Source organism: Meles meles, chromosome 10 (genome assembly GCF_922984935.1).
Source record: "Meles meles chromosome 10, mMelMel3.1 paternal haplotype, whole genome shotgun sequence".
Classification (NCBI taxonomy): domain Eukaryota; kingdom Metazoa; phylum Chordata; class Mammalia; order Carnivora; family Mustelidae; genus Meles; species Meles meles.
The window spans coordinates 99,602,774-99,616,256 of NC_060075.1; the positions used below are offsets into that span (position 1 = coordinate 99,602,774).

Sequence of the window (13,483 nt, forward strand, 5' to 3'; positions counted from 1 at the left end):
ACCACAGCAGAAAAAATGAGACACAGAGATTTGCAAGGATCCGAGTTCCATGGAACTTAAATATTAATGATGGGGGAACACTGTAACCATTTGGCAACCCTACCCAGCAAGCTCTTCAGACACAGATGCATTAAGCTTGCAGGAAGAGTGAGCTCCCGGATTCTCTGAAGTCACTGCTCACTCCATGCCCAGGGAAGGACAGGAACACCCAATTTTGGACTGGCTGCCTAGCCTAGCAGGGATGTTTCCTTTTAATTTCATGTAGAAACAGATTTTACACTTCAGTATCTCAGCCCTGGTAGACCAGGAAGTAAGGACTATGTTGTGTTGTGAGTATCAAGTATTTTATTTATCTAGTATTTGTAATTTTTTTTTTTTTTTGTATTTTGTTTCAAAACCGTTCTCGGATACAGAGCTGCTGGGCGCCTATTGTGAATACAGGCTATAGGCGTTTGTAGGGCTCACTGCACATAATCAGGCACTGAGACCAGAAGACAGCGTCCCTGTCCTCAACCTTGTCATGACTTTCACAGGACAGCACACTGGCAACGTAGAATTAACAAGCCCCAAACAGAGCCAAGGAGAACATTCCGTCAGGGGTTGGCTTATGTGAGATCCCAAACAATAAAATAAACAAAAGAACAGAAATTAAAAAAAAAAATAGACATTTCACAACAGAGCTCAAAAGTATAGACCAGAACACAAAGGAGGAATTGTTTAGAGAAGCAGAAATGCACAAGGCAATGTGTCCGAATGCAGTGAATGCTTTTGACAATGCCTGCCTTCCCTAGGCGTTCTTCCTGGCTTTTGTTGCCCAGCTCTTAATGAGAGGGTAAATAAAAAGAGGAAACACTGCCTCGGGACCAGGACAGCCAGACCCTCCCTGTCCCTGTTCGCTGATGAGCTGTCACACCTTGAAAGCTGCCGGCGGTGCGGCCCACACAGCGGGTGACTCCACAACGCGATGGCATTCGGGGGACCCCGCTCAGAGGGGCGCCACCACGCAGCCATCAAAGGCAGCCCAGATGGCCAAGCCAGACCCCTGTTTCCCTGACTTCCTTTTTGTCACTGTGGCACAACAAGTAGGTCAATTAAATTCACACTTTTTCTTCTATGTGGTGTAGGACACCAGGGAAGAGCATAAAGATTTCAGGTCACAGAGACCTACATTGGAATCCCAGCCGAGCAGCTGAATGGCGGCTAGGGCAGGGGTCTGGATGGACCCCCCGCTCTTTGTTTTGTCGGGGAGGAGGCTCATGGGCCACTGCAGGACAGTGGGAAGGACTCGGTGTGATGCCCATCCACAGTGCAATGGCCCTGGTGTGTCTCCACAGCTGGTGGGGATGGGGTGCTGTGGGGGTGTGTGTGCCAAGATTGGAAGTGCTCTGTGATTGGGCTCAGGACACAGATTTCCAATCCAAGAGTCTTGATGATCAGGGGACACATGGTTGAAGAGGGGACAGACACAAACACAGAGACCGACGGTGCCACATGCTCATAGCAACTCTAGGTGCATTTGCACAGGTTGAATGGGGCTGGCTGGCCAGAGGGAGGGGTCAACGCACAGCAGGCACCAGATAGGTGCTCCGTGCAGCCCGGGCCCCCTTCTTCCCACCAGCAGTCACTTCCCGAGTGGGAAGTAACCCCAAGGGGTCTGTTCCCTGAAGCTGACCTCTCAACGGGTCCCACCTGCAGCTGGGACATTCTCCTGACCCACACAATCCCTGGAAACTCAGAATGCATCCCTGGTGGATGGACGACTCTAAGCCCACATGGTCCCCTTTCTCTCCAGTTATGAGATCCAGAATGCTGGTCAGGGCTTGCTTTGTACCCCTCAGAAGTTTTGAGGGGGAAAAAAAAGTTGAAAGTCACTGCTCTAAATTAAGTCAACTGCAAACCTAAACCGACAAGGTGTGAGAAGGCATCTGGAGCGTGTACGTGTGAAATTATTTTCATGATACACAGTAAAGACCGCAGTTACCGGAGCTCCCCTCTTGCCCAGGCAAGCTCTCCACTTCTCATGGATCCCCTTCCAGGGCCTGGATAGCTGCATCCTTGAACCTGCTAGGCAGGTGTTCAGCACCATGCCTGGGGCCACGGAGCCGGAACTGGGCAGGAGCGTAAGGGCGTCCTGCTCTCAGGAGTGTGGTCACACGGGCACTGGAAGGACGGGTGCAGAAATGCCGAGGGACAAGGAACGGGAGCAATGCCACGTGCAGCAGGTGGTGGGGACGTGTCGGCAAGGACAGGAGGACAGAACGATGGCAGTGATGCGGGCACTCAGCCCAGGGGACAGGCCAAGGAGAGAGCAGCACGTGCAAGAGTTCAGACTCCTGTGAGCGACTTCCTGCCACACTTCCTGGGGAGCCATCAAAGACGGCGCCGATTTGGAGATAGGAGAGAAGGGGTCCAACCTGGCTCGTTGTGATTTTCATGTCTGTCTGCAGTCAGTTCTGTCAGTCGGAGCATCTTTGCTTGGAATCAGATACCCCCTCCTCACTCGCACTGCCCCGACTTCACATCTTTCCTCTGCTGGGTGGTTTCTGCTATTAACCCTGTGAGCTGTAACACGTTTTGACAATTTCTGAATAAGATAAGGGTGCAGGAGACTTTTTTTTTTTTTAATCGATAAACAGAAGCCCCAAACATTAACGCTTGGAGGTGCTTTGGCTGTCATGAGATTGGAGCCTTCTAGATCCTTCTGGGCACGCCTCACCTCTCTCACTTAACCCCTGATTCCATGAAGTCAGTGGTCCAGGGACCCCAGCTTGACATCCAGGGCAGTTGGATGAAGGCTGGATTAAGAGCCTGAATCCCACACTGAGGTCCAAGTTCTGCTCTGAACTTGGAATAGCCTTTCCCCTTTCTGTAAAATAAGCGAGTTCTGATGAGCTCTAACATCCCTTCCAGACACAGAATGCTACCATTCTCTGAAATCCTAAATCAAAATGTAAGACACAAACATTCTTCAGATAATTGACTGGTGACTAACTAGGAATCGTAAAAGAAATACGACAACATCGATATCCTTTCCGCTGTCTTCTGTTGGCCCTAAAAGTGTAGCTCATGATTTCTGAGTTAATTAATTCGCTGGCAAGTTTGCTCTTCTCTTAAGGTGTGAACAACATTTTGGAGCTAGAAAGTTATCATGGCAAGATTTTTGCAAATGTGAAAAACACATTTAATTTGTCGTTAGCAGAAGCCTAATACAAACTCGTGATTAAATTCTCTTCCAACTGAACAGCCGTAAAACCTGAATAAGAAATACTAACCCCTTCATTGTCCTCTACCTTAACTTTATGATGGCATGGTTCCAGTACCATTCTATCTAAACGAGAGCTTCAGGAAATTTCCCTAGCTACAACGTAAGGATGAAAATGCTCATTTAAGGCTCCCAGTTCCTCAAGGTGAACACCACTGTGTTCCGTTCAATACGAGTTTCATTGAGTTTTTCTTTTGCAAAGTCACCAAAGAAAATTTCAAACACTACATCTAAGGATCTTTCAAGGACTTTTGTAACAGATTCAGTTTTAAGTGATTTTATTAAATGCAAAGGATAGATCACATGTCCTGTGGTATTGCTCACTTGCTGATCACTACCAAGGGAGACTTCCCAGGGTCACGTCCAGCACATGGATGGGGGCCAGAGAAAATGTTCACAGGCTTCTTCACCATCTCAGCACGCCATTCATAGCCAGGAAGCAAGGCTCCTCCTTCATCTCCATCTACTGTGAATTAGATCACTATGTTCTAGATACTGGGAATAAAGGCAAAAATAAGGGAACTCCTGGCAAAGTGTCCCAGAACCAGTGGTGCAAACTGGTAGGTGTGTGTTAGTAATTTTCGTCTTATACATCTCCTAGTAATTTTGAACCGACCACTAAGTACTCCTAACATTTTTAATTGACACAGGAAAATTTCCATCATGAGTTCAATAGGTTGCAACAGAAGTAATTTCTACTGTATTGTAAATATTAATACCTTAAAAAATGTTCCTTCCTTCCTTCCTTCCTTTTTTTTTAAGAGAGTGAGAGAGAGCATGAGGGGGTGGAGGAGGGAGGAGAGAGCACCTCAATATGGCTCCATGCTCATTGTGGAGCCTGATGAAGGACTTGAGCTTATGACCCTGAGATGATGACCTGAGCCAAAACCAAGACTCAGACACTTAGAACTTACTGAGATACCCAGGTGCCCCCAAAATGTTTCCATTTTTAAACGTAATCAAGGGAATCTGAACGTGACAGTATTTTGATGCCCACAAGCCCCCATGTAACAGGGAGCAAGCAAATTCTTTTAACAGGCAGTGTTTCAAAGTATCTCATTTTTTCCAGAACCGATTTCTGTTCCGTGACTGCATAGCATCTCATCCATTGAACTACTTTACCCTTGAGAGCTTTTTATATTAATCACATTTCCTTGTATAAAATATGTATGTAAATTAACTTTTTATTTCCTCTCACCGTATCATGGCAGTGTTAAATTCTTTCTCGACATGGAGTGGTTATCCCTGTGATAAGTAACAGAAAGCAGTCAGTACAAATGGCATAAATATTTTTGAAATTTTGACACTTGTTAAACAAAAAGGTAAAATTTTATCGAAAGGGCCTCTCACAGTGAGCTACATGAGACTTTTATCAATTAATTCCTTTAAAATGACTGGATTATTTATCACGAGCAGGGGGCGGGTTTGCCATAGATGGAGGCTCATATTTTTCATTCTTACTGGCGTTAAGCACCAGGAAGCCTTGTTCACATGAGTAAGTACAGGTCAATTAAGCCTTTAAACTCTTCCTCTGGTATATATAACTTAATTGATTTTTCATAAAATTTATGATTAATGAGCTGTAAGTCAATGACTCGATTAGATTCTTTGTCAGTTCGGTTGGAAAGAAGACTTGGGAATCACCTGATGCTCAAAAGCATCTGCTGACAGGTCCTTTGACTTCTTACCTGCTCACTCCTCTAGCAAGAATTCCACCGGTCCTTCTGTCAGGCACCAAGAACAGGTCTGCCCATCTCAGGGAACCGCACCCAAGTGGGATTCCTGATGGCTGAGTGTTACACCTGTGTTTTGTGAGGGAGGAGAAGAGTGTTCCTACAAGTGGAGGGGGGCAGGGATGCTGGCACTGAGGCTGCCCCCAGGTGAGCTCCCAGGCACCTCACTTAAGAACAAATACAAAAACGGAGGCATAACCTCTGGGAATGGATTCTCTTGGAAAGTCTCAGTGTTCTCCAAGGGAAATGCCTCCCCCAGGTTAAAACCACTCACACAGGGGCGCCTGGGTGGCTCAGTCAGTTAGGTGTCTGCCTTTGGTTTAGGTCATGATCTCAAGGTCCTGGGATCGAGTTCCACACTGGGCTCCCTGCTACATGGGGAGTCTGCTTCTCCCTCTGCCTTCCACCCCCCACCCCCGTTTGTGTGCACATACACACACTCTCTCTCTCTCTCTAGTGAAGATATATTTTAAAAAACCACCAACACACACAATACAAGTCAGGTTAAGAGCTGGGGTAGGGAGCACATAGAGAGTGCCCCAGGAAGACAGAAGTGGGGTTGCTCTTTCTAACAAGAGCGGACGTGAAAGTGACCACTGAATGAAATCTTGAAACAAGCATGGGGTGGGCAGGTGGTGTACAGAAGGCTCAAAGAATGTGTAGTGGCAAGGAAACTTGAGGCCAAATGGGAAATGTCAGGTTCTGTTGAAATTGGTTGGGCTCTGTGTTGTCTCCTGGGCTGCATAGCATCCTGTCCACGTGGAGGTACGTGTGTACAAATGCTCAGGGGGAAGAGAGTGAAGAGGATGCGTGTAGAGGAGACCCTCTGTCACCAGTATTATATGGATTCTGCCTTGACTGGTGGCCCTAATCCTGCCTACCTTCTTTTCCTCTAGTTAATTCCTTCGGTAGTTTGCTCAAAAATTCAGGTATCCGTTCCTCTTCAAAATGACAGCTTCTCTAGTTGGATGGGCACTATTTAACATTTAACATTAGCGTTCTGGTCCAAAAGCCCCCCAGACCGGGGCCTCTCAAAGATACTGCGTGGTGCAGAAAAACATGCAGCCAGTTCACTGGAGAGCATTATTATAGACACACACACACACACACACACACACTTCTTCAAGAAGGTAGGATAATGAAGACTTTGAAAATACCCATGAATCTCAAATAGCCTGGATTCTCTTGAGTCAAGTCATGTATTCTTGGTATCAGTCAACCCATATTTCTCTAGAGTTTAATCCTAATCCTAGAATCCTGATGTTCCCCAGGGAAACGGGGAGAAAAAGTTTCAATTTCCACCACTGTAAGGCAGGGCTGAGTTACAATCACTATCCTGTAAGGACATATATAGGGAACAGATGCTGCTTTTGTCTGTCCAGCACTATCCCTTCCCTGTTGGTGCTAAATGAAATCCTCCCTCTGGTGGATAACCTATTTCTCAGTATCTGGGAATATCTAACAACTGCCCCTACCTATCTAACAACTAATATCTAACAACTGCCATGGAGGGTGGGCATGAGGTGGACCAAAATCTGGCCAATTTAAACTGTGCACACAACAGTAGAGCCAAAGAAGGACATGTGAAGGACATGTGTCCTAAGCTGGACAAATCAAGACCCATCTCTGGACCTTCCCACCAGAGCTCCTGGGAAGATGTTTCACTGGGCTGGGAATGGGGGAGTATTGGATAAATGGTAGTCACTTGGACTAGCACACGGAGAGAGCTTGTCCACAGATGGGGGAAAAACACAGTCCTATGATGGTAATTGGGTACTGGGTTTCAGCCATGACCATAATGAGGATTCACCTCTTGGTATCCTCAGTTATGAGTCAAAAAACTCCCGCAAAAACCCATTTTTCTTAACTAGTTCAAGACATGTTTCTGTCTCTTGGAAATAAAGAGTTGGGTCTAATCAATGTGTAATTTGCCATGATATTTTCATAAATACACCTACATATTTATTAAATATAAACACCATACTGTCAAATATATTTACTATAAATATTAGATACATTAATGTATTTATTAATAGAGTAGACATATATATAAATATGTAATTTAAATATATAATATACAAATTAGTTATAACATCATTATAAGTATAGTATATAAATAGAAAATACAATTACAATTATACGTCTATTTTGCATTATGGGGTTTCCATTATGGAAATTTTATGAAATGAGAAAGTTGCATATCACATGGTTCTGTTTTCTAGATTTATTTTCCATTATTTGAGTTACATATTTTAGTAGTTGTATTTTTAAGACAATTTAATTTGGATCCAGTTTATTCTCTAACCCCTCTTGTGTCTGAAGATTGTCTTCATTTAACCCTCATCCTTTTTTTTTTTAAAGATTTTTTTTTAATTTATTTGATAGAGATCACAAGTAGGCAGAGAGGCAGGCAGAGAGAGAGAGAGGAGGAAGCAGGCTCTCTGCTGAGCAGAGATCCCGATGTGAGGCTCGATCCCAGGACCCTGGGATCATGACCTGAGCCGAAGGCAGAGGCTTTAACCCACTGAGCCACCCAGACGCCCCCATTTAACCCTCATCTTTGACCATCAGTATGGCTAAATCCAAGCAAGATTCAGTTTACAATCTTTCTTCAAGACTGTATTCTCAATCCCTTCTTTTCTGGCATCTTGCCTCACAGATGAGAATACATATGCTACCAGGGTTCTTTTGAACTATCTATAACCTTCTGTCTTGAAGCTGGTAAGAATTTCCTCTTAATCTGTGAATATCAAAATTTCACCAAAGTGTGTCTGTATTTAATGTCCAAGAACTTTTGGATGTTTTTTATTCATTTATTTATTCACCTGCTCTTGTTTTATGTATGTGATAATCTATTACAATTCTCTGAAGCAATGACAAAAAATATTTAAAGTTCTATTCTGTTCCCTAAATTAACTCTACTTCCTTTGGGGTCATTTCTTCTGATCAGTTTGCATTCATGCATTAAGAAAAAAAATTGTTTAGTGATTCTTGACTGCTTATTTTTTTAAAAGATTTACTTTCCTATTTATTTTAGAGAGACAGAGAAACAGAGAGGTTGCATTCCAGTGGGGGAAGGGAGAGAGAAAAGCAAAGAATCTCAAGGTGACTCCACATTGAGTGTAGAGCCTGACATGAAGCTTGATCTCATGACCACGAAATCATGACCTGAGCTGAAACCAAGAGTCAGACACTTAACCAACTGAGCCATCTGGTGCCCCTCTTGACTGCTTTCATGTGTTTAAATGAGGGTGTCAATAATAGTAGGGAGTGGAATTATTTCACACATATGAACATCACTGTTTCCTTGGGATACAATAGAAATCCCTATGGCAATTGGGCACGGGCAGAGTTCCATGGCGCAAAGAGGGAAGTCACTTTCTGGGGAGGACTCCAGTGGGATGAGGTGTGCAGTTTCTCTCAGCAGCCATAATGGTTCATAATGGCTGACTCTCCTACAGCTAAGTTCAGCCATCTCAAAACTGAAGTTTCATTCTGTTGTCCTATGTCTGCTTTAGCAATAGGGATGCAGGATTACTCCTTTATCCTGATGTCTGGCTTTAAAGGTTGCCTAAAATATTAGACCATTGGCTACTTACTATCAGATAATATTGTCCAACCTAGACATCTGAAAATCCTACGATGGTAGCTGGATGTTGACACTCTCCACTGTCCAGATGGACATTTACGTACCTCCAATTTAATCCAATGGCCTCTGCAATGTGGGTATCATTATTCATATTTTGCAAATTATAAAAGAAGCCCCAGCCAAAAAATTATTTCATCTATCCCTGAGGATACATATTGCAAAAACATACTCTGCCAGACCCATTAAAGGGGCAAGTCCATTCAAAATCATACAAAATCACCTGTTATGCAAGAGCCAAATTAAGGTTCTTTCACCAAGAAATGGATTTTAGGGAGAATTCCTATATATCTTTTCTAAGTGAAAAGATTTTCTTCCCTATTCTATGGAACAAAACTTAATGCCAGTTGTCCAGGGATTTCAATATATTTTAAACTATGTTTGAGAAAAAAGCTCAGTCCTTTTGTATATATTTTTGGGGCTTCATTTCTGAAGGAAGCACGTACTTCATGCTGGCAAGAACAAAGCCGATACTTTAGTTTTCATCATCAAAACAGAAATCCTGTCTCCAGGTCATCTAGAATGTTAAAACACACGAATTGTACTTAATCAACACCTCAGAAAATTTGATGTTCTGGGACTTTCCAAGTTGCCAAGGGGCTCGATTTTGAATGGACTATGAGTCAGGTCTGGCGTGAAGCAAAGGTGAGTCATTTGCATTTCAGATAGGCAATCTAAGAAAAATACTGTCCGTTTCTTCCGCTAGTTTCTTCCATGATCTATCCCTTATCACCAGAACTCTAGAGAACAAAATGTTTAGCTTTCTAGAACATTCTGTTCAGTCACTGCTACTGACCTAAGACTGGCATCAAAGTGACGGAATGAGGAACGTTTCTGGAGTCTTATACAGAGCTGTTGTTAGCATCCATTATATACTCAGGCTTTCATAAAAGGAACCATTTTAATTTGTCCTAAAATTTAGACCTTCCTTTTTCCCTGTTTTGATTAAATGGACGTGCCATTTGACTAAGGGTTCTCCCTCATCTTCCTGTTCCCAGGCCCTCATCCTGGAGGCATTTCACCCACAACATTGCTGGCGACATAAGGAACCTCAACTTATTTTAACTTCAAATGTGCTCCCCACCCCCAGTCCCTCTTGTCTCAGCAGCCATCCCTAGTTACCCAGGCTCAAAACCCTTCCTCCCTTCAGGGCAGGAGACTCAGAGGTTTGGCTAGAGAGTGGCACAGGCAGATGGAGGAGCACGAGAGAGCCCCCTTGCAAAGCAGGATGTGGGGAATTTTCCACCAGGAGAAGCCACTGAATATGATCTCAGAGTTGGCTGTCACATGCATTTCCACCCTGACACATTTGCTCCCGCTCAGAAAACAACTTCTCTTTCCTCTTGAAGGTCTTCCTTCTCTAGGGGAGCTCAAGCTCTCTCTCCTCCATGACCTTGGAGCTCTCTAGCTGCTTGGGCTCCCAGGCCTCCCCGGCCTTGCAATGCCCATGCCACCATCATACCGTGTCTCCCTAGCTTGGAGGCATGCCCCTGCAGGAATGCAAGAGTGATTCTTCTGTCTACGGTGGCAGTGCGGACTCCAGGAAACGACAAAGGTGGAGGAGACAGCAGGGCACAGAGTCAAGGCTGAGGCATGGCAAGACACAGACATGAAGGTAATCAAAGCTGTGATTATCATCAGTAGGCACTCGGCCTCACTGGACCACTTAGCTGCAAGCATCCGAGTTCCCTGGGAACAATGGTTCTTTCAGCCTGCAGCAGAATCCCTCGGAGGGCTTGTTAGAATAGATAGTTTAGCGACCCCTCACCCAAAGATTCAGAGGGTCTCAGGTAGGGGCCTGGGACATCCACTGTTCACATGTTCCCAGCGATGCTGGGGCTGCGGGTCCAGGTCTACACTTCCTCCAGCCCGTCACAGGCCACCTGGCCAGCTCATGCTTCTCCCCTTGCTGGGCCGCACCTGGGAATGGTCTACATTTAAGCTCAGTAGCTTCCATCCCGTCTTCATGGCTGTGTTCCAAAGACGGTGACTCCCCCCACAAAGGGTGCTCGAGGTAATGAACAGACTTGTTAAAAAATTCCTATTCAGTCCCCACTCCCAAGATACAGGGGCGTTTTGCTCAGAACATTCTGAGCGATGACACCGTCCTCAAAACAGCAGGGCGGAAAGAATTACTTTTGGAAATTATGTCAGGAGAACTTCGGAAAGACGACGACGAAGTGACTTAAAGACAGAACACACACCCCACGTGCTTGGAAAATAGGTTCACAACAAGAAGAAAAGGAATCACATCGAGGAGGGGTGAGGAACTGGCGGCGGAGGGGGGACAGGTGCATGGAGCTGGTGGTCCCGGAGTCCTGATCTGGAATAGGAGGCACTGAACAGGTGGAGAAACAGGACTCCAAAGTCATGCCGGTCTGTCACAGGCCTAGTGAGACACACCTGGACCAGCTACCCGGGAAAGAAGCCTCAGCAACAACAGAGTGAAAGCAGGAGTCTCCAAGGACCACGTTCTCACATTTCTGCATCGCTACCTTTCCCGGCAATGCCCACCCCATCGCTTAGCTGGCCGATTTGATGATTTCTGCCTTCCTGATCATTTGTAGAAATCGCCAATGCTTGGGACCGAATGAGTAGGGCAGACTGTAAACAGGCTTATTCCACCTTGGTCTGGACTAACGTGGAAAACAAATTTCTAATATCAAGAAGACGCACTCACAGGTAGGTGCTTGTTTCAAGGTAAGTTCCCTCCGATAATTTTTAGAAATCATAAAATGCTAACATGCCATCAGAAGTGAGTACTTATTCCTTATAATGACAGTCGGCATCAGCGCCTGTCATTTTAGGAAACTTACATACAATTGTTTTCAGCCTTGTCCAAAGTCAACAGACTGCAAAGCCTGTAAATTAAGCATCTCACACATAAACCACCTGTCTAACTTGCTGTTAACAGTGGCTCCAAATAACTTGGCTTTATTGGCCAGAAAGCACTCATGTCAGCAAAACCCACTGATACCCAAAATAACCTCCCCGGAGATGCCAATGCTCCAGCCTCGGTTGTTAGGACCCAGCGCTGGGATTCCAAGATGCGTGCCGGACCCTGGGACGTGAGGGACCCACCTTGACCTTGAGCTTCCATCCCACTTAGAGACATTCCCCTACCACTGAGCCTTATCGGACGTTTTCTATTGGGATTCTTTTGAGCTTTAAAATAAAGCTGGTTTTTTTTTTCCCCCTGTGATGTAGAAAGGGAAACTCAGTTGGAAAAAAACAATAACCACTCATCCCATGACGACTTTACATTTGGTTGCTTTTCCTTCTTGTCTTTATTTTTAAAGATGTTTTTGTAACAAATATATAAAAATTTTTTTTAAAAAGATTGTAGATATTTATGGATCTAGATTGTATGGGTGGGGGGAGGGGCAGAGGAGGGAGCGTGAGAGTCCCAAGCGGACCCCACGTTGAGCACAGAGCCCTAAGCAGGGCTTGATCTCAAGACCCTGAGATCATGACCTGAGCAGAATCAAGAGCCCGACGCTTAACCAACTGAGCCACCCAGGTGCCCATGTGTAAGAAAATGTAAGTATCTGGAGAAAAGCAGACCCATCACCCAATTCATGTTTAAGTACTTAATTTATACTCAACTGATTGAATGCAGTCCTTCCCTCCCACACCTTTAGGATCTGTTCAGCAAACAGGGTATAGATGCAGAGACGGCCTCGAGCAAATCAGTCCCTGCAGTCTGACTCTCTCATCTGCAGATGAGAAGAATCCCAATCCCTCGTGCAAGATCTCATGGTGGGGACAGGATGCCAAGGTGTAGGCAGGAAGTGAGGGCAGCGTCTGGAGCCCACCGAAGGCTCCATAATAGCCGTTGCTACAAGTTTGTGGTACTTCTGAGCCATCAGTCTACAGGCGGATGCGATCATGGTGTCTCCCCAAACTGGCGAATCCAAGAACCACCTCGATCACATGGGGTTTCGGAGACCAGCGTCTGCAGACTCTGAAGAACTTCTCTAAGGTAGGGCGTGCCTTCAAGCTCCAGGCTCAGGAGCATGGGAGGCCAGCGCAGGAGGCGGTCCCTGCCACTGGGCCAGCCAGCTGTCACAGGTGCCCTAGCGTCAGGCAGAGGGGTGGCTGGCCGGGCCTCCAATGTCCTTCTGCAGGGGCTCAGCCTCGCCTCCCCTTTGGGGCAGTTCCTGCCCCAGACTGGGCCTGCATGGAGCCCCCAGGCCCGCCCTCCAGTCTAGGCCACACCCCTGTGGTGTGTGCTCACCAGTGCTCAGCCCATCACCCCACATGGCAGCTGGCACATGAGGGAACATCCTTAATGCTGATGTGTGAGAAAGTTCCAGAGAGGCAGGGGGCACTGCTGAATAAGTGGGAGCGCCTCTGTACCCCACCCGACTGTCCGCTCCCCATGCTTCGGCTCTGCGGTTGGCATCAGATCTATCCCCGCAGACAGCCTGAGAGGACTGTCACTTACCTGCCATGTCCTCTAGTTCTGGGGAGATCCCCCTGGGGCCTGTCCTCCATGTCCCCTCCGGAGGTTCAGATAGGTTTGCTTCGCTCTGGTTCTCCTGGTCCTTTATTTGCACTTTCCATCTCAACACCCCCTGGCCCACTCCCTCGAGAGAGCAGCATGGGCCCTCCATGTCCTTGCTGGATGCAATGCAGATGCCTTGTCCCAGCGTGCGTCGCACAGATGTTCCGTGGGCATCACCCTCCTGATGGACACCTGCCTCAGCTCGTCTCGCCTCAGGCACGGCAGGGCACTCTGAGCGCTGTGCCACCCCCCAACTGCCCGCTGAACACTGTCCCCGAGGCTGCTGAGTGCAGCCACACACTCTCGGGCTGGCAGTCCCGCGTCTTCATAGGTCA

The 13,483-nt window shown here is 46.2% G+C and overlaps 1 protein-coding gene across 5 annotated transcripts in view; it reads right to left on the bottom strand.

The window, feature by feature from the left end:
* COBL (cordon-bleu WH2 repeat protein) overlaps nucleotides 1-13,483 on the bottom strand; it is a 260,852-nt gene that overhangs the window by 31,251 nt on the left and 216,118 nt on the right. The gene's annotated exons all lie outside the window — the stretch shown is intronic.